At 36.8% G+C, this 21948-nt stretch overlaps 2 long non-coding RNA genes across 2 annotated transcripts in view; both read left to right on the forward strand.

Annotated features, from left to right (window-relative positions):
- Positions 1–21948, forward strand: part of LOC138358933 (uncharacterized) — a 601113-nt gene that overhangs the window by 343648 nt on the left and 235517 nt on the right. The gene's annotated exons all lie outside the window — the stretch shown is intronic.
- Positions 7482–8805, forward strand: LOC138361956 (uncharacterized). The gene is made up of 3 exons (XR_011227312.1): positions 7482–7547; positions 7913–8114; positions 8650–8805. It is a non-coding gene; the product is annotated as an uncharacterized lncRNA (long non-coding RNA).

Here is a 21948-nt window from a genome sequence, read left to right on the forward strand (position 1 = left end):
TCATTGGTTTAGACAATTACATCAAAACATTTAATGTAGCTTCTCTTGCTCCAGTTATAATGTATCCTATTGAGAATGTATATTTTTTTAACAGAAGGTCTCCAGACACCAGCAATTTTAGCTAAAGAGAACCTTCATCGTGAATATTTGAAAATAAACTCAGCTCTCCAGAAAAAATGTGAATATATGAAGCGAAGTTTAAATATTGAGGACCTAAATTATCTGAAGCCTTCAAACAAGAAAGGAAAAGGAGTAAATTACTGCAGGATTATTGAAATCAATCAAACACAACGTTCAAACTTATCAGAAGGTAATTTTTTATTTAGTTATTTATTCCATGACCCATGTTTGTGTGTTCCTATATCATAGTATAATGATAGGTTTAATTGCTAGTGTAGATTTCATTTTGCCTCAGACTTAAAATTATTTAGGTTTTTGGTGTTTTATTATTCAAAATTTGTTTATAGATAATCCAAGGTTATAGTCAACTTCTCCTTTGAAAACAGATATTTACCTGAATGCCACAAACTCTAGTAGCCTAGAAGAGTACAGGAAGCCCGCAGCTTGTCGAAATTCCCCCATTTGCCTTTATGATCTTTTTTAGGGTATATTTAGAAATTCAGCACAGTTTTGGCAGTTACAGCTCTGGTGGGTAGGCAGTTCCATGTGTTAATAACCCTCTGGGTCAAAAATAATTTCCTGTTGTCAGCCCTACATTTTGGTTTGTTGAACTTGAAACCGTTGCTCTTTGTTTGTATTACATCTGAACCAAACTAGCCAAACTTTTTTTGATAATGTCATTGACTGCTTCATATCTGGCAATCTTTCCCTGTGTCTTATGACAGATTAGGCCATGGCTGCCATACTGGTCTGCCCTTGCATAGCCGCAAATACACCGGTGTTCGGTGGAGATAGGGGCAGCGATGGTCATAGACAGCAAAAAAATGTAGATAGTTTACAAATTAAAAATAGATAAAGTGTTGTGGAATTACCATACTTAAAGGTTGATTTTCTGCCAAACAGCCCTTCTGCCTGCTTCTCTTTCACCTCCACACATTCAAAGTTCTGACTTCTCAACTAGTGTACCAACATATACTCAAACATATTTACCAGCTGCAGAACAAACACCAAAATCATTGAATTCTGGTACGTCCCTATTTGAACTATGTAATGTAATATAATCTTAGTACCTATTATCTACTATATATATATATCATAGTCTAACTAAGACATTACTGAAAGCTGTCAGTTGTTCTAGATGCTTATATAATATGTATAAAATACACTTTTATTTATTACATCTATTTGCTCTTGAAGATTTTCCTGACTAATTTAGAATCCCATATTTCAAAGTACTTGCTGCAGAACTGGAGGAAATTTATGATTTTCAAGCAAGCATTTCTGATTGGCAAAACAGAAGAAAAAATAGTGAGATTAAATGGGGAGAACGTAGGTCAATGTTGTTTAGCTGGACATTGTCGAAGTTGGGAGTTCCAGATAAAGGTAAATAACATCTTTAGTGTGTAATTATGGATAAATTTCAATGTAATTATGAAATGCATGATTAATGTCAATCTTTGAATACACTTAGATGTTTGTCATTTTTAAACTTGGTATACAATATTTCTAAATCCAGTATTACCATTCAAAGTACATAATTACATTATTTTTTGGAAAACCAGGCAAATGTTGTGTACAATGTTGAAGTTGTGAGGCAAGCATAAAATGTGAAGACTGCTTTCAATTTTGTGTGTCATAAATGTGATCAGCAGCAGCAGCATTTTGTAATGCCTTTCCACCAGCGATTCTGCTGGAAAAATGGGTTCTTCGAGCCTTTAGACCCAACACAAACTGTGTGTTCAGATGGGAATGTCATTCACTGGAGTAAGTAATGTACCTGTAGTCTGTTTCTTATACTCTCATTTCTATCCTGAACCAAGCAGTGTTTTAAAATTTTATTTAGTTCATGTAATTTTTTTAGTAGTTTTTGTATTGGTCATTTTCCTCATTAATTATTGAATACCTCATTAATTACAGATTTTTAGTTAAATAAATGAATTTTTATTTGTTATTAAATATAAATCCTTCATGTAACTCCAGTTAATGCTAAAAAAAAATATTAGTAATTTAAAATGTAATGATTAAAACATGTATTTATTTTGCTGCATAGCTGATCTTGTAAATTTAATTGTTACCAGAGCCTGTTGTACCAGCACATCCACCTAATTCCTGCCCGAACTGCAGTGAGAGCAAGTTCACAACTTTAAGCTCCAATAATTTGTGCATCTTTGTAACTTTAAGTGGTAGGTTACTTTAAGAAACATTTATATGATACTAGTATTGGTAGCTGGCATTGCTCAGGTGACCCAGGCTACGGTCTTCATCAATATAACCATTTATACTTCACTCTCTTTACCACTGTATCTTCACTTATGAAGACGTATTTATATCACATACGTATTTATAACCATACAGAGAATTGTTTATGGGTTGGTTTACACATATAATGATAGCCACACTTGAATCCCTTGCCAAATAAAATTGTTTTACTTAAATTTTTTTTATTTTTTTGTGGGGGGCAGGAATGTATGATCGGTATACCCCAATATTTAGGTGCAAGTGCGGATATGTAGATGAAGAACTTGGGAAAGCCATGCACCAGTCTGGTTTTTATTCAACTGGAAGAAGTAGTAGCACTTTCTACAGCATAAATCTATTGGATTCCTGGCATTTTCTCAAGAGAAGCAGCCCTGGAACTTCTCTTCAGGCGTTAGTTAGTGCACTGGAATTATTTGGTGCTTATCGAGGGCGTGTAAGTTTTCATACCATTACTGTTTTAATAGTGCAAGTATTAAATTGGTGTATAAACTTAAAAACTAAGTTTGTTACTAAGCAAATGCATTGTCATTATTTAAGAAATAGGGTTAAATATTATTAAATTAATAAATAGCATGAATATTCTAAATATATATTTTATATATGTCTAATATCATAAGAAATGGAAATGGATTACCAATCTTTAACAATTTCTCTTTTTATGTAATGCTCATGTAAGTTTATTTTCATTTCCTGCAGGTATTTATAGTCTGTTGCTTAACATGCCACTGCTTGGCACTTTTTGATAATTACTTACACACATTTTACATCTTAGCATGGTCCCATCAATTTTGAGACAACAAAAAGTCTTCTTTGAATGGCGTTTCCATCAGTATGAACTTGGGAGAACAAAAGGAGAATTTGACAAGGGGTGCCCTGCATGTGATACAACACCTGTGGCTGTACATATTGATGGCAACAAGAAACTGTATCGTTACAACAAAGTTGGGAGGTAAATATTCAAGTTAAAATAGTTAATGCTGCTCATTATTGTTAAGGTATAATATAAGGTGTAGTAATATGTTTGTAGTACTATAAACACAGCACTGTATAATATTTATATAGTGTCATGCAACTTTTAATCAGATTTTTTTTAATTGTTAACTGATTACACCTTTATTACTTGCCTTTCAACTTCAGTTGAATTTTTTTATATGGACTAAGGCTTTACTAATTAGAAAATATTTATTTCACTATATACATTCATTTAGAATAGGAGGGATTATGATGTGAATGCCAGCTTGGGTAGTTGAATTAGTTTTAAGCGAAATGATGTTTAACTGTCATCAAAGTGTCTCACACAATGAACATTCATTAATTTAATATCATTCCAGAGGGATCAGAAACTCATATTATTTTGGTGGTATCTTCGCTTGTGACAAAGAAGTTCAAGATCACGTTTCCACTATTCAGAACCTTAAAACTCAAGTAAGAATATTTTTACATCTGTTCGAAAGCCTAAAAATAGGTTTTCAAATAGAAACCTAAGACCTAATACCAGGTTTTTACCCATACAATATTTGAAGAGTACCTTTATATATTAGCTTGAGACATTATCAATAATGTATATTAATTGGACGGTTCCTAACTATATCATGTTCAAAAAAATCTATAAAATATATGGAATGCATATTGAATGATGAAAAATATTACATAAAAAAATTACATTTATATATGACTAATATATATATATATATATATATATATATATATATATATATATATATATATATATGTCGTACCTAGTAGCCAGAACTCACTTTTTGGCCTACTATTCAAGGCCCGATTTGCCTAATAAGCTAAGTTTTCCTGAATTAATATATTTTTTCTTATTTTTTTCTTATGAAATGATAAAGCTACCCATTTCATTATGTATGAGGTCATTTTTTTTTATTGGAGTTAAAATTAACGTAGATATATGACCGAACCTAACCAACCCTACCTAACCTAACCTAACCTATCTTTGTAGGTTAGGTTTGGTTAGGTAGCCGAAAAAGTTAGGTTAGGTTAGGTTAGGTAGGTTAGGTAGTCGAAAAACAATTAATTCATGAAAACTTGGCTTATTAGGCAAATCGGGCCTTGCATAGTAGGCTGAGAAGTGCGTTCTGGCTATTAGGTACGACATATATATATATATATATATATATATATATATATATATATGTCGTACCTAGTAGCCAGAACGCACTTCTCGGCTTACTATTCAAGGCCCGTTTTGCCTAATAAGCCAAGTTTTCATGAATTAATTGTTTTTCGACTACCTAACCTACCTAACCTAACCTAACCTAACTTTTTCGGCTACCTAACCAAACCTAACCTATAAAGATAGGTTAGGTTAGGTTAGGTAGGGTTGGTTAGGTTCGGTCATATATCTACGTTAATTTTAACTCTAATAAAAAAAAATTGATCTCATACATAATGAAATGGGTAGCTTTATCATTTCATAAGAAAAAAATTAGAAAAAATATATTAATTCAGGAAAACTTGGCTTATTAGGCAAATCGGGCCTTGCATAGTAGGCCAAAAAGTGAGTTCTGGCTACTAGGTACGACATATATACATATATATATATATATATATATATATATATATATATATGTCGTACCTAGTAGCCAGAACTCACTTCTCAGCCTACTATTCAAGGCCCGATTTGCCTAATAAGCCAAGTTTTCCTGAATTAATATATTTACTATAATTTTTTTCTTATGAAATGATAAAGCAACCCTTTTCTCTATGTATGAGGTCAATTTTTTTTTATTGGAGTTAAAATTAACGTAGATATATGACCGAACCTAACCAACCCTACCTCACCTAACCTAACATATACTTATAGGTAAGGTTAGGTTAGGTAGCCAAAAAAAGCTAGGTTAGGTTAGGTTAGGTAGGTTAGGTAGACGAAAAAACATTAATTCATGAAAACTTGGCTTATTAGGCAAATCGGGCCTTGAATAGTAGGCTGAGAAGTGCGTTCTGGCTACTAGGTACGACATATATATATATATAAATATATATATATATATATATATATATATATATATATATATATATATATATATATATATATATATATATATATATATATATGTCGTACCTAGTAGCCAGAACTCACTCTTTGGCCTACAATGCAAGGCCCGATTTGCCTAATAAGCCAAGTTTTCCTGAATTAATATATTTTTTCTATTTTTTTTTCTTATGAAATGATAAAGCTACCCATTTCATTATGTATGAGGTCAATTTTTTTTTATTGGAGTTAAAATTAACGTAGATATATGACCGAACCTAACCAACCCTACCTAACCTAACCTAACCTATCTTTATAGGTTAGGTTTGGTTAGGTAGCCGAAAAAGTTAGGTTAGGTTAGGTTAGGTAGTCGAAAAACAATTAATTCAAGAAAACTTGGCTTATTAGGCAAATCGGGCCTTGCATAGTAGGCTGAGAAGTGCGTTCTGGCTACTAGGTACGACATATATATATATATATATATATATATATATATATATATATATATATATATATATATATATATATATATATATATATATATATGTCGTACCTAATAGCCAGAACGCACTTCTCAGCCTACTATTCAAGGCCCGATTTGCCTAATAAGCCAAGTTTTCATGAATTAATGTTTTTTCGTCTACCTAACCTACCTAACCTAACCTAACCTAGCTTTTTTTGGCTACCTAAACTAACCTTACCTTTAAATATAGGTTAGGTTAGGTTAGGTAGGGTTGGTTAGGTTCGGTCATATATCTACGTTAATTTTAACTGCAATAAAAAAAAATTGACCTCATACATAGAGAAAAGGGTTGCTTTATCATTTCATAAGAAAAAAATTATAGTAAATATATTAATTCAGGAAAACTTGGCTTATTAGGCAAATCGGGCCTTGAATAGTAGGCTGAGAAGTGAGTTCTGGCTACTAGGTACGACATATATATATATATATATATATATATATATATATATATATATATATATATATATATATATATATATATATATATATATATATATATAATTTTACTTTTGTCCAACAGAGTAGCCATATGTGTGGAGCATCGACATTGAAAGCTGCCAAAAATAAACCTGTTTCATTTAGAAGTTTGGATGAAACCGGCATAAGCATGGCTTCCTGTCGACATGGAATTATTCTTGCTGCATTAAATATGTATCAGGGAGAGCTCTACAGTTATGCCCACTATTTGCAAATGAACCGTTTACAAAATGTGTCCTTCATATGCCAGGATATCATTTGTAAATACTGGCCATGGGCCTTAAAGATTTCATCAAGAGAACAGAAGTTCTCACTTGGGCAAGAAAGCCTTTTTTAGGAGTCCTACATGCCAAAGGACATTCTTGGTATTGTCAGGTAAATAATCTAATACTGTAATAATATTTTGACTTCGTTTTACTGTAAGTTGGAAAATATAATTTCTTTTAAACTCTTATATGTAAGGATTTATCTATGTTAAATGCAAATTGTTAATACAGTAGGTAGTTTTTAACAAACGTTATGCTATTATGTCAAAGGTTTTGTATGGAGGGCGGTGGCAAGAAGGAAGTGGCCTGACATCTGGGGAGGAGGCAGAGCAAGTATTTTCCTACCTTTCATGATATAACAACAACACTAAGAACATGCTTAAAGCTGGTGTGTTAATTTTTGTTTAATCTAGTTCTAAATTTTGTACCTTTCAATCAAATCAGTACAATGGTAATATTTGATGGTTATATATATCCAGATAATGTTATAAAATAATATAAGAATATAGGAAATTGCAGAAAGGCGTTTTGGCTCATATAAAGTAGCATTATACTCATATGCAACCAACATATACATGTATAATCCTTGTTTGAAAAATCAAGTTGTCCCTGTTTTTATGCTTTCTTTCACATCCTGATATTTTTAATCTTATTACTCTACCACTATTTTTGAGCTCTTTGTTTCCTCTGAAATAACAATTAATTCATTCCACTTAAGACAGCATCAATATCATCATCCTTTTACTTTCCAATCAGTATTTTGAGACACACAGTATTAAGATGTCAATGAATAACTAAATTTATTTCCACAGAGCGTACAGAAGAACTGACAGAGGCAGCACTCTTTTGGAATCACAGAAAAATTAATGGAATGCCTCGGGCATTAGTTGCCAGATTCAGAAAGGTATTAACATATGAATTGTTCTATACAATAAAAATATAGAATTATATATAAATATACAATTGTTCTATACAATGAATCAAGTGTATATACATGTTTTTATTTATCTTTAATCTTATTATAAGACACTAATGGTATTTTCTTCTCATAGACAAAGTAAAATTGGATGAAAACCCACTTGTGTATTTGGGAAATTTATGTAAAGAATTACACCAAGTCTTTCACACACTCCTTGGTGCTTTGTCAAGGTCTGAATCTGAAAAACACATACTCAGACCTTGACAAAGCACTAAGGATAGTTCAAAAGACTTTGTTTAACTCTGAACATAAATTTTACAATAAATATGATGGCATTTATTTTTAAATAGGCCACAGAGACAGCTGCAGCAGTTTCAAATGAGATTCACAGGCTTAATGTCCCAGAATCTGTTATTGAGAAATGGAGATCAGAATTACTGATCATTGCAAGATCCTTAAATAACAGATCCTCTGCCAATAACATTGAGCATACTATCGAGGCATATGGAGAGAATATAAGGCATCGCAAAAATCAGATTACCACTTATGCAGGTAGACATTAATTGCTTTCTTGTTTGTTCACTGAAACCTAAACATTAATACAGTACACAGTTGTTAAATTAGTTTTTTTATGTAAAATACTATTGGTGCAAATCAAATATATGATAACAAGCTGAAACTTTACAGTTTCATCTAAAATGAGAGCTGAATTGAGAAACAAAAATGAAGTTGAGAAAAAAAAAACTACGAGATCTCATGAAAATCTACAATCACAACCATCCGGATTTGTCTGAAGCAGATGTTTTAACTGGCATCCTTCCATGGCACAATTTACTGCTTCATCAAAACACAAGTGGTATTTACACAAGATCTAATGATTCATTAGTTTTCTCAGCATTTTCAAATATTTATATATTATTTGTATTAATTGTACTTTTATATATGGAAAGACTGCAACACCATTAAATTGAGTTTGTTTTCTAAAGGTAAATTTTATAGATACAATTTTTAATGATGTTTAATTCACAAATGATTCCCATTATCATAATTTGTCAATCACATACTGTATTTTCATTTTGCATTATAGTGTCCCTGACTGAAAAAAGAAGTGCAGTGGAAAAGTTTGAGCTCCAGAAGAGATGTAGAGAGGAGGAATCACTAACCATTCAAGAAATGATAACATGGTTACAGTACTACAAAAAGAAAAGGGACAAACTATCCGAGTATATTTAAGAATTACAATGTGATTCTTTCCCTTCATGTCTCTGCAAGGTAAGAAATTCAAAATACTTTTTGCAATTTAGATCTTCAAAACACTCAACTCACTTAAATGCGTTCCATTAGTCAGAGTAATATTGCCATCACCTTTCACATTTAAACTATGAAACACTTCCATTTTCAAGAGTGGTACTGTGGAGAATATGGCTTTTATTATTATTTGTATCCTTTTGTTTTACTTAATCTATACTTTTATATATTTGCATTATGTACAACTAAATAGGTACAGTATATATTTGACTCTAAGATGTTTTAAATATTATATTCCAGGATTCTAACACGTACACCATTGAAAACCCAATTCTGTCAGAAGAAGAGAAACGTGGATTATTGGCTCTTCTCAATTAGGGTCAAAAGCAATGTGCTGACAAGCTTACTGAAGCCAAACATTTATTTAGTTCCTACCAGCCAAATGAGGTCTATGAGCCTTTCTTGGAGCGCTAAGAAAGTGATGAAGATGAAGACATATATTTACAAAATGAATAGATACAAATGAACAAATCCACAAGGGCCATGATGAGGGTTCGAACCTATGTCCGAGAGGATCCCACACGAGCCTTAATGGACTGTGTTACGACATGGCAAAAGAATTCCAACCGGGAGTTCAACTGACCTCAATCAAAGATTTAAGGCATCACGCTATTGTGATTTCTGTGTTTAACAAATAGATACAAGATAGGCTTTTAAATTTTTACTTACTTACTTTTGTCCTGTTGCTTGGTTACATGAATTGACCACACAAATTATGTTGCTTAGTTACAGAGATTCTTATAACTACATGAATTTTGTTGTTCATTTATAAGCCCATTATGTGCCTCTAAAAATTTCCACTGCCACTCACAGGATGGGTATGTTGTGCATAATAAATAAACTAAACTAATATTTTATATGCATATACTTTTGTCTTTTAATACAATAAAACTGGATTATATTAAAATATTTTCCTCATGCTGTGTTTTTCTCAACCCTCTGAAACTGTCACTGGAAAAAAAAAGTGGTAGCCAAGAGGAGGATTCGAACCCCTCACTTGGTACTCTCAAGCTAGCACTGTAGACCACCATGCAACTACTTTGTGAAAATTAATGCCACCTGGGATACCACTGAATCCTCTGATTAAATCCAATTCTCAATGATACATCACATCAATATGATTTCATAATACAAAGGCATGCATAACTCAATATAAAATACCTTAAACACTCAAGTGAGTGTTGTGTATTGATGTGTGATTTAAAAGTTGAGTAGGTATGGAGGACAAGTACTGGGCTTAATTGTTTGGGATGGTAAAAAATCAAGTCAAAATGTTTTTTCAGGTAAATGTACATACATAGAGGAGTTACAAACATAATGTTGGATTTATAGATAGAGCTAGTGCATACAATACCTAAACCCATTAATGTGCACAGCGTTTCGGGCAATGTTTGGGTGTCACATTTCATGATTGCTTGAGAGAGGGGGAAGGAAAGAGAGAGAAATGGGGAGATGGAGGCAACGGGTATTTGAGGCTGAAATACGCAGAGTAGAAAGCTTTCAATAGAAATAGCAGCAGTAAAAATTCGTCCTGAAGTGTCATAAAGGACAGGGGTCGTAAGAAGACTTTGAGAAGACTGCCTACAGATATCATAAGGACTTCCAACCATTCGCCGTGCTGGAGGACGAATGAACGTCGTCATTCCTTCATTTTCTAGTGTGTGGATTGATCAACATAAGGGAGGAATCCTGATTATATGTGGCATATTTAGTCGAGCATACAGACGTATGTAGGTGAAACCTTGCTGAACAATGGTGTGAGTTGAGCGCACTGAGAGTCGGTACAGTATCTCGCAAGTGTGTTCTAGACCACACTTGAAAGTAGATTAGTTAATATTTGCTATTCTGCTGCTTATATGCTCTTGGCAACAAAGTAAGGTGTAGTAGAGGGGATAGTAGTAATAATAAGAACTGCAGAGGGCCTATTGGCCCATACGAGGCAGCTCCTATTATAACCACCGAATGAGAAGGAGATAGGAATAGGAATAAGAAGAGGATAGCAAGGGAGCGTAGGAGCAGACAATGAACAGAAAAAGGGAGAAGTGAGAAAGTTATGTTCTGGTCTTGTGCTTACACTCATGGTGGGTAGAGTAAATAGTTCCGTGATTTGGGTGTTCATGGTAGGTTGTTCTATTCTTATGTGAATTGCTTCAAGAATTTGTAATCTACAGACCATCAGGCTTCTTCGCATTATATATATATATATATATATATATATATATATATATATATATATATATATATATATATATATATATATATATATATATATATATATATATATATATATATATATATATATATATATATATATATATATATATATATATTATATATATATATATATATATATATATATATATATATATATATATATATATATATATATATATAGGGAAGGGAGTACCACCTCTGGCTGGAAGAAGGGGGACCCATAGCCTCGGAGGAAACCACACATAACGCATTGGAGGGAATGTAGGTCCCCTCCAATACAGTTTCTGTGTGCTTTTCTCCTACCACCCCCTTCCCTTTTTTTTTTTCCTTTATTTTTGTATTTAAAGGTTACAAAACATACAAGACAAATGCCTAAAGGTTATGGATCTCTTGAAGCTCCTCCGCTTCTGGACAGGAACCGAGGACGCAGCAAGCATTTCCCCTCTGGATCGCCACACTGAGACGCTGAAATAAAAAACTGGAAGCCCTATGGTCTCTGGTGACGTCAATGAGCTTGGAACCCAATTATTTGAGAAATCCCAAGGCACTCTTGCCCCAGGGACCATGCGTCTCAGACGCTATGGGAACAAAGAGGTATTGACCTTCCAGTCGCCTTTACTTGAGTGATTTTGCTGTTTCCCTGTGGTTGGCCGCCCCACCTGCTTGATCAGCTCCGAAGTGTACATAGGTGTCAGCCAGGGTGGATACACATGTGTAGTCCCACACCAACTGTCTACCCTCCTTCCATGGGTATATGGTGATGCCATCAGGGCGAAGTGCGGGGAAATCCGGGTTTTGGACCCCTAGGATGCGAGGTTCTCTCTCCGCTGGGCACCCAGCTTAGACGAGGCTTCTCTTGATGATGTCATTGACCTCGTTGTGCCTTGCATGCCAGCCCTTTGTGCTTCCGCAATGCAACCCATGCAGTCCGTATTGGTCTGCTTCCACCCTGTTGCAAATACACTTGTATTCAGTGGTAATTGGGGCACCAAGGCGGAGGGCCACTGCTACACGAAGGGATTCTGGATCTAGGCGCGTGCCCATTGCTGACATGGGTACTGCCAGGAGGAAGTCTCCTGCATGGGGGGCACGCACTGCTCTGAGGCGGGCTTTCTCCTTGTCTGATGTTGCGACGCTCAGCATGGCATCAGCTGCTTTTTCCACTAGAGGGTGGTCCCAGCCGGACTGTTTGTGTTGTTTTGTTGGCTCTATAATGGTTGCTGGGGCTGCAAGAACATCCCACTGATTTGAACATTCAGTGAAAGCAGGATCGTGTATTCCTGCTGAATCTCTCAGGGTTGCAGGTAAAATATCTCTGATGAGGTCGTGCGATGCATGAGAGGAGGAAAGGAAGGCTGGTAGAGCAATTTGGGAGGCTGAGCGGACACCAAGGCCGCCGAGTCTTACAGGAAGGGTTGCTTGCTCCCACTGAGAGTCGTCCAATGGCAGGTTCAGGACTTTCACCAGCATGGACCTCAGAAGGGTGTCATAAACATTTAAATTAGGGCTGCTGTAGGATGGAGAACATCTCAGAAAGTAGGTCAACTTAGGGAGAGACAGGCATCTTGTAAGGAGAAAGAGAGCATCATGGGCATCAATCTTGTCAATCCTGTCCTGCATTCTCTTTAGGTCAGTGATTTTTGCAACCAGGACCTCCTCGATTGCTCGTGGGCCAATGGGGGCACCCAGGAGAGTGCACTCCGGTGGCTCGACAACGAGAATGTCTGGAAGAACATTTTGTATTTGCCCAGTGATGTCTGGGTTGCGGGAGATTATTTCACATTTGGATGCATTGAGAATGAGGCCTAAGGCTGCTCCCTGCTCCTGGATTTTCCTTATATCCTCCAAAATGGTTCCCGGAGTTCCAGCTAGAGTGCCATCATCCAGGTACCAGATGTTTAGCTCGCTTGTCAGACTATCAGTGACCTCTTTGATAGCTAGGCAGAAAAGGAGGGGGGCTAAGGGGTCACCTTGTTGGACACCTTCAGAGGAGTTTATTTCATGCTCCCCAAAAAGGGGAGCATATATATATATATGTATATATATATACATATATACATATATATGTCGTACCTAGTAGCCAGAACGCACTTCTCAGCCTACTATGCAAGGCCCGATTTGCCTAATAAGACAAGTTTTCATGAAATAATTATTTTTCGACTACCTAACCTAACCTAACCTAACTTTTTCGGCTACCTAACCGAACCTAACCTATAGATATAGGTTAGGTTAGGTAAGGTTGGTTAGGTTCGGTCATATTTCTACGTTAATTTTAATTCCAATAACAAAAAATTGACCTCATACATAATGAAATGGATAGCTTTATCATTTCATAAGAAAAAAATTAGAGAAAATATATTAATTCAGGAAAACTTGGCTTATTAGGCAAATCGGGCCTTGCATAGTAGGCTCAGAAGTGCGTTCTGGCTACTAGGTACGACATATATATATATATATATATGTCGTACCTAGTAGCCAGAACGCAATTCTCAGCCTACTATGCAAGGCCCGATTTGCCTAATAAGCCAAGTTTTCATGAATTAATGTTTTTTCGACTACCTAACCTACATAACTTAACCTAACCTAACTTTTTCGGATACCTAACCTAACCTAACCTATAAAGATAGGTTAGGTTAGGTTAGGTTGGGTTGGTAAGGTTCGGTCATATATCTACGTTAATTTTAACTCCAATAAAAACAAATTGACCTCATACATAATGCAATGGGTAGCTTTATCATTTCATAAGAAAAAAAATAGAGAAAATATATTAATTCAGTAAAACTTTGCTTATTAGGCAAATCGGGCCTTGAATAGTAGGCTGAGAAGTGCGTTCTGGCTACTAGGTACGACATATATATATATATATATATATATATATATGTCGTACCTAGTAGCCAGAACTCACTTCTCAGCCTACTATTCAAGGCCCGATTTGCCTAATAAGCCAAATTTTCCTGAATTAATATATTTACTATAATTTTTTTCTTATGAAATGATAAAGCAACCCTTTTCTCTATGTATGAGGTCAATTTTCTTTTATTGGAGTTAAAATTAACGTAGATATATGACCGAACCTAACCAACCCTACCTAACCTAACCTAACCTATATTTATAGGTAAGGTTAGGTTAGGTAGCCAAAAAAAGCTAGGTTAGGTTAGGTTAGGTAGGTTAGGTAGACGAAAAAACATTAATTCATGAAAACTTGGCTTATTAGGCAAATCGGGCCTTGAATAGTAGGCTGAGAAGTGCGTTCTGGCTATTAGGTACGACATATATATATATATATATATATATATATATATGTCGTACCTAGTAGCCAGAACGCACTTCTCAGCCTACTATACATGGCCCGATTTGCCTAATAAGCCAAGTTTTCCTGAATTAATATATTTTTTCTAATTTTTTTCTTATGAAATGATAAAGCTACTCATTTCATTATGTATGAGGTCAATTTTTTTTGATTGGAGTTAAAATTAACGTAGATATATGACCGAACCTAACCAACCCTACCTAACCTAACCTAACCTATCTTTATAGGCTAGGTTAGGTTAGGTAGCCGAAAAAGTTAGGTTAGGTTAGGTTAGGTAGGTTAGGTAGTCGAAAAACAATTATTTCATGAAAACTTGGCTCATTAGGCAAATTGGGCCTTGCATAGTAGGCTGAGAAGTGCGTTCTGGCTACTAGGTACGACATATATATATATATATATATATATATATATATATATATATATATATATATATATATATGTCGTACCTAATAGCCAGAACGCACTTCTATGCCTACTATTCAAGGCCCGATTTGCCTAATAAGCCAAGTTTTCATGAATTAGTATATTTTCTCTAATTTTTTTCTTATGAAATTATAAAGCTACCCATTTCATTACGTATGACGTCAATTTTTTTTTATTGGAGTTAAAATTAATGTAGATATATGACCGAACCTAACCAACCCTACCTAACCTAACCTAACCTATCTTTATCGGTTAGGTTAGGTTAGGTAGCCGAAAACGTTAGGTTAGGTTAGGTTAGGTAGGTTAGGTAGTCGAAAAACAATTAATTCATGAAAACTTGGCTTATTAGGCAAATCGGGCCTTGAATAGTAGGCATAGAAGTGCGTTCTGGCTACTAGGTACGACATATATATATATATATATATATATATATATATATATATATATATATATATATATATATATATATATACATATATATATATATATATATATATATATATATATATATATATATATATTTATATATATATATATATATATACATATATATATATACATATATATATATATATATATATATATATATATATATATATATATATTTATATATATATATATATATATATGGTGTGAGTTTTCAGTTGCATATTGTCCTAGGGGACCATTCAGGCTTGTTCGCATTTGTGTTCCTCACGTGTGCCCCAAAGAATGAGGTGATTTGGTAAAATGCTATGCCCAAGATTACTATCCGAGTGCCGGCGGTGGGGTGGTTCAAATAGCCTCGGCTATCACCTCATTATGTCCGGTCGTGATGGTCAAGTGGATTAAGGCGTCTTGTACATACCAGTTGCGTTGCTCCTGGGAGTATGGGTTTGAGTCACTTCTGGGGTGTGAGTTTTCAGTTGCATATTGTCCTGGGGACCATTCAGGCTTGTTCGCATTTGTGTTCCTCACGTGTGCCCCAAAGAATGAGGTGATTTGGTAAAATGCTATGCCCAAGATTACTATCCGAGTGCCGGTGGTGGGGTGGTTCAAATAGCCTCGGCTATCACCTCATTATGTCCGGTCGTGATGGTCAAGTGGATTAAGGCGTCTTGTACATACCAGTTGCGTTGCTCCTGGGAGTATGGGTTCGAGTCACTTCTGGGGTGTGAGTTTTCAGTTGCATATTGTCCTGGGGACCATTCAGGCTTGTTCGCATTTGTGTTCCTCACGTGCGCCCCAAAGAATGAGGTGATTTGGTAAAATGCTATGCCCAAGATTACTATCCGAGTGCCGGCAGTGGGGTGGTTCAAATAGCCTCGGCTATCACCTCATTATGTCCGGTCGTGATGGTCAAGTGGATTAAGGCGTCTTGTACATACCAGTTGCGTTGCTCCTGGGAGTATGGGTTCGAGTCACTTCTGGGGTGTGAGTTTTCAGTTGCATATTGTCCTGGGGACCATTCAGGCTTGTTCACATACATATATATATATATATATATATATATATATATATATATATATATATATATATATATATACATATATATATATATGCGAACAAGCCTGAATGGTCCCCAGGACATATGCAACTGAAAACTCACACCCCAGAAGTGACTCGAACCCATACTCCCAGAAGCAACGCATCTGGTATGTACAAGACGCCTTAATCCACTTGACCATCACGACCGGACAAAATGAGGTGATAGCCGAGGCTATTTGAACCACCCCACCGCCGGCACTCGGATAGTTATCTTGGGCATAGCATTTTACCAAATCACCTCATTCTTTGGGGCAACACGTGAGGAACACAAATGCGAACAAGCCTGAATGGTCCCCAGGACATATGCAACTGAAAACTCACACCCCAGAAGTGACTCGAACCATACTCCCAGAAGCAACGCATCTGGTATGTACAAGACGCCTTAATCCACTTGACCATCACGACCGGACAAAATGAGGTGATAGCCGAGGCTATTTGAACCACCCCACCGCCGGCACTCGGATAGTTATCTTGGGCATAGCATTTTACCAAATCACCTCATTCTTTGGGGCAACACGTGAGGAACACAAATGCGAACAAGCCTGAATGGTCCCCAGGACATATGCAACTGAAAACTCACACCCCAGAAGTGACTCGAACCCATACTCCCAGAAGCAACGCATCTGGTATGTACAAGACGCCTTAATCCACTTGACCATCACGACCGGACAAAATGAGGTGATAGCCGAGGCTATTTGAACCACTCCACCGCCGGCACTCGGATAGTTATCTTGGGCATAGCATTTTACCAAATCACCTCATTCTTTGGGGCAACACGTGAGGAACACAAATGCGAACAAGCCTGAATGGTCCCCAGGACATATGCAACTGAAAACTCACACCCCAGAAGTGACTCGAACCCATACTCCCAGAAGCAACGCATCTGGTATGTACAAGACGCCTTAATCCACTTGACCATCACGACCGGACAAAATGAGGTGATAGCCGAGGCTATTTGAACCACCCCACCGCCGGCACTCGGATAGTTATCTTGGGCATAGCATTTTACCAAATCACCTCATTCTTTGGGGCAACACGTGTTGTGTTGCCCCAAAGAATGAGGTGATTTGGTAAAATGCTATGCCCAAGATAACTATCCGAGTGCCGGCGGTGGGGTGGTTCAAATAGCCTCGGCTATCACCTCATTTTGTCCGGTCGTGATGGTCAAGTGGATTAAGGCGTCTTGTACATACCAGATGCGTTGCTTCTGGGAGTATGGGTTCGAGTCACTTCTGGGGTGTGAGTTTTCAGTTGCATATGTCCTGGGGACCATTCAGGCTTGTTCGCATTTGTGTTCCTCACGTGTTGCCCCAAAGAATGAGGTGATTTGGTAAAATGCTATGCCCAAGATAACTATCCGAGTGCCGGCGGTGGGGTGGTTCAAATAGCCTCGGCTATCACCTCATTTTGTCCGGTCGTGATGGTCAAGTGGATTAAGGCGTCTTGTACATACCAGATGCGTTGCTTCTGGGAGTATGGGTTCGAGTCACTTCTGGGGTGTGAGTTTTCAGTTGCATATGTCCTGGGGACCATTCAGGCTTGTTCGCATTTGTGTTCCTCACGTGTTGCCCCAAAGAATGAGGTGATTTTGGTAAAATGCTATGCCCAAGATAACTATCCGAGTGCCGGCGGTGGGGTGGTTCAAATAGCCTCGGCTATCACCTCATTTTGTCCGGTCGTGATGGTCAAGTGGATTAAGGCGTCTTGTACATACCAGATGCGTTGCTTCTGGGAGTATGGGTTCGAGTCACTTCTGGGGTGTGAGTTTTCAGTTATATATATATATATATATATATATATATATATATATATATATATATATATATATATATATATATATATATATATATATATAATGCGAAGAAGCCTGAACTCCTGAAGAGAAGAACTCCGCTCCAATATAGAAGCATCAAGAAATAATAAATAATAATAATAATAATAATAATTTTTATTTAGGCAAAGGTACATACATAAAGAGATTTTACAAAGTTTGTTGGCTTTATAGATAGAGCTAGTACACACAGTGCCTAAAGCCACTATTACGCAAAGCGTTTCGGGCAGGAAAAAACACTACTGACTAAAGCTTAAAACTAATGGGTAAAAAGAAAAAAATGCGTTGAGTACAAATAAAAATAGAGGTAAAAGAGGGGGGAACATTGTTGAAAAAACAGCACAAATACAATTACAAATTATTACAGAAAATTACATTAAAACAGCGTTGATTTGAAAAACAAAAAAAAAAACAAAAACATACATGGGTTGACAATAGAGGGGTAAGGTAGGTTACAGGGAATTTATTAGGTATAGCTTCGTTTTTAACTTAAACTGGTTGAGAGAGGTACTGTCTTTAACATGGTTGGGAAGGTCATTCCACATTCTGGGCCCCTTGATTTGTAGAGCATTTCTGGTTTGATTAAGTCGTACTCTAGGAATATCAAAACTGTATTTATTTCTGGTGTGGTGCTCATGGGTTCTGTTACAACCTTCTATGAAGCTTTTGAGATCAGGACTGATAGGTGTCGACCCATTCTATTGGTTGATCCTGTACTGTGAGTTGGATGTTGGGCTTCGCTATTTTTATGGGCATGGCCTTTGACTTTGAGGGGTTGAGTCTGATCCCAATGTAAGCGTTGTATACATGTACACTTGCCCCCACGAAGGATGTAACCTTCAATGTAAGTACATAGGTATGACGTCGACCAAGCTGACGAGGCGTTTGACATTCCATCTTGAATCCGGTGCCCCTAGGAATCACATGAGACAAGCCCATGACATTACTCTAACAAGAGAAATGTTGAACAAGAATACCTGCATAATAGACAAAACCCAAGATGCAAGAAGATTACAAATTCTTGAGGCAATTCACATAAGAATAGAGCGACCTACCATGAACACCCAAATCACGGAACTATTTACTCTACCCACCATGAGAGTAAGGACAAGACAAGAACATATCGAGGCCAACACAGAAGACAATGTCCAACATAATAGGCCAATTACACTGGATTAATCTATAAATAAGTGTAATACACTCTATAGTAAATCACTTCTTTTCTTCACCTTAAAAGTACGAAAATGAGTTTTGGAGAACTCCTATTTCAATTAAGCCCTGATGCTAAGAAAATAGTTAGAGGGATAGAAGCCCTAAACCAGAAAATAATAAATACAGAATATGCGGTCATATTCAATGAAACATGTTTGAAAGAAAACCTGCTGCCAGTATACACCAATATATATATATATATATATATATATATATATATATATATATATATATATATATATATATATATATATATATATATGTATATATATGCGGAAAATCCACAGAGAAATATGAAATGAGGTGAACGTTTCGGCTTTGTTAAAGCCTTTAACAATGTCTCATTATAATTGTATATTCATATATTGTGTGTTCATGAGGCTTTTCTTTAATCTTTCATCCTTATTCTCTGACCGCTTAATCCTCTTTGACCATTCTAAGTTATACCTGTTTTTGGTTAATTACACCTGACCAACCCTAGGGATGGGTTGGTCAGGTGTCGGCCTATATATCCTCCCCCTTCTCCCTTCTCCTAAGCACAGGAGGCATCTCCCGTCACGCAGGGTGCAGTCGCACCTCCACAGATCTCCAGTATCATCTATTGATACTGATAATGGCTCAAAAGGGCCACCACTTACGGGCTATTCATGCCCGTGCCACCTTTTAGGTGGTTTAATCTTTATCAATCAATCTTGATCAGTCACACACCTGGTCCGGGAGACATCTCTCGTCACGCAGGGTGCAGTTGCACCTCCACAGATCTCCAGTATCAGCTCTTGATACTGGTAATGGCTCAAAAGGGCCACCACTTACGGGCTATTCATGCCCGTGCCACCTTTTCGATGGTTTAATCGTCATCTTGGACACATTCATGGGAGACATCTCCCGTCACGCAGAGTGCACTTGCACCTCCACAGATCTCCAGTATCAGCTCTTGATACTGGTGATGGCTCGAAAGGGCCACCACTTACGAGCTATTCATGCCCGTGCCATCTTTTGGGTGGCTTCATCTTCATCTTCTTCATCTGTTTAAAACACGGGAGATCTCCCGTCACGCTGGGTGCAGTCGCACCTCCACAGATCTCCAGTATCATCTATTGATACTGGTGATGGCTCAAAAGAGCCACCACTTACCAATTCATGCCCGTGCCACCTATTGGGTGGCTTCATCTTCATCTTAACACATTCACAAGGGAGACATGCAGGGTGCATTCGCACCTCCACAGATCTCCAGTATCAGCTCTTGATACTGGTAATGGCTTAAAATGGCCACCACTTACGGGCTATTCATGCCCGTGCCACCTTTTGGGTGGCTTAATCTTCATCATCATCATTCTCCTAAGTCAGTCTGGTGTTGACAAAGGCTTTAACAAAGCCGAAACGTTCACCTCATTTTATATTTCTCTGTGGATTTTCCGCATATATATATATATATATATATATATATATATATATATATATATATATATATATATATATATATATATATATATATATACAATTAAGGTGAAAACATGGGGGGATACATAAGGGATAAACATAGGGGCTGCAGAAGGCTTATTGGCCCATACGAGGCATCTCCTATCTAAACACAAAGATTAATCCAGTGTAATTGGCCTGTTATGTTGGACATTGTCTTCTGTGTTGGCATCGATATGTTCTTGTCTTGTCCTTACTCTCATGGTGGGTAGAGTAAATAGTTCCGTGATTTGGGTGTTCATGGTAGGTCGCTCTATTCTTATGTGAATTGCCTCAAGAATTTGTAATCTTCTTGAATCTTGGGTTTTGTCTATTATGCAAGTATTCTTGTTCAACATTTCTCTTGTTAGAGTAATGTAATACCAAGTAATGTAATAGAGTAATTTACCAAATCACCTCATTCTTTGGGGCACACGTGAGGAACACAAATGCGAACAAGCCTGAATGGCTTGTTCATTATGTCCGGTCGTGATGGTCAAGTGGATTAAGGCGTCTTGTACATACCAGTTGCGTTGCTCATGGGAGTATGGGTTCGAGTCACTTCTGGGGTGTGAGTTTTCAGTTGCATATTGTCCTGGGGACCATTCAGGCTTGTTCGCACTTATATATATATATATATATATTTATATATGAATGAAAACTCACACCCCAGAAGTGACTCGAACCCATACTCCCAGAAGCAACGCAACTGGTAACTACAGGGCGCCTTAATCCGCTTGACCATCACGGCCGTCAAAAGGAAGTGATAGCCGAGGCTATTTGAGCCACTTCCCCGACGGCAACTCGGATGGTAATCTTGGGCATAGCATTTCACCAAATCACCTCATTCTTTGGGGCACACGTGAGGAACACAAATGCGAACAAGAACAAGCGAACAAGTGGCTCAAATAGCCTCGGCTATCACTTCCTTTTGACGGCCGTGATGGTCAAGCGGATTAAGGCGCCCTGTAGTTACCAGTTGCGTTGCTTCTGGGAGTATGGGTTCGAGTCACTTCTGGGGTGTGAGTTTTCATCTTGTTCGCATTTGTGTTCCTCACGTGTGCCCCAAAGAATGAGGTGATTTGGTGAAATGCTATGCCCAA

Source organism: Procambarus clarkii, chromosome 8 (assembly GCF_040958095.1).
Source record: "Procambarus clarkii isolate CNS0578487 chromosome 8, FALCON_Pclarkii_2.0, whole genome shotgun sequence".
Taxonomy (NCBI): domain Eukaryota; kingdom Metazoa; phylum Arthropoda; class Malacostraca; order Decapoda; family Cambaridae; genus Procambarus; species Procambarus clarkii.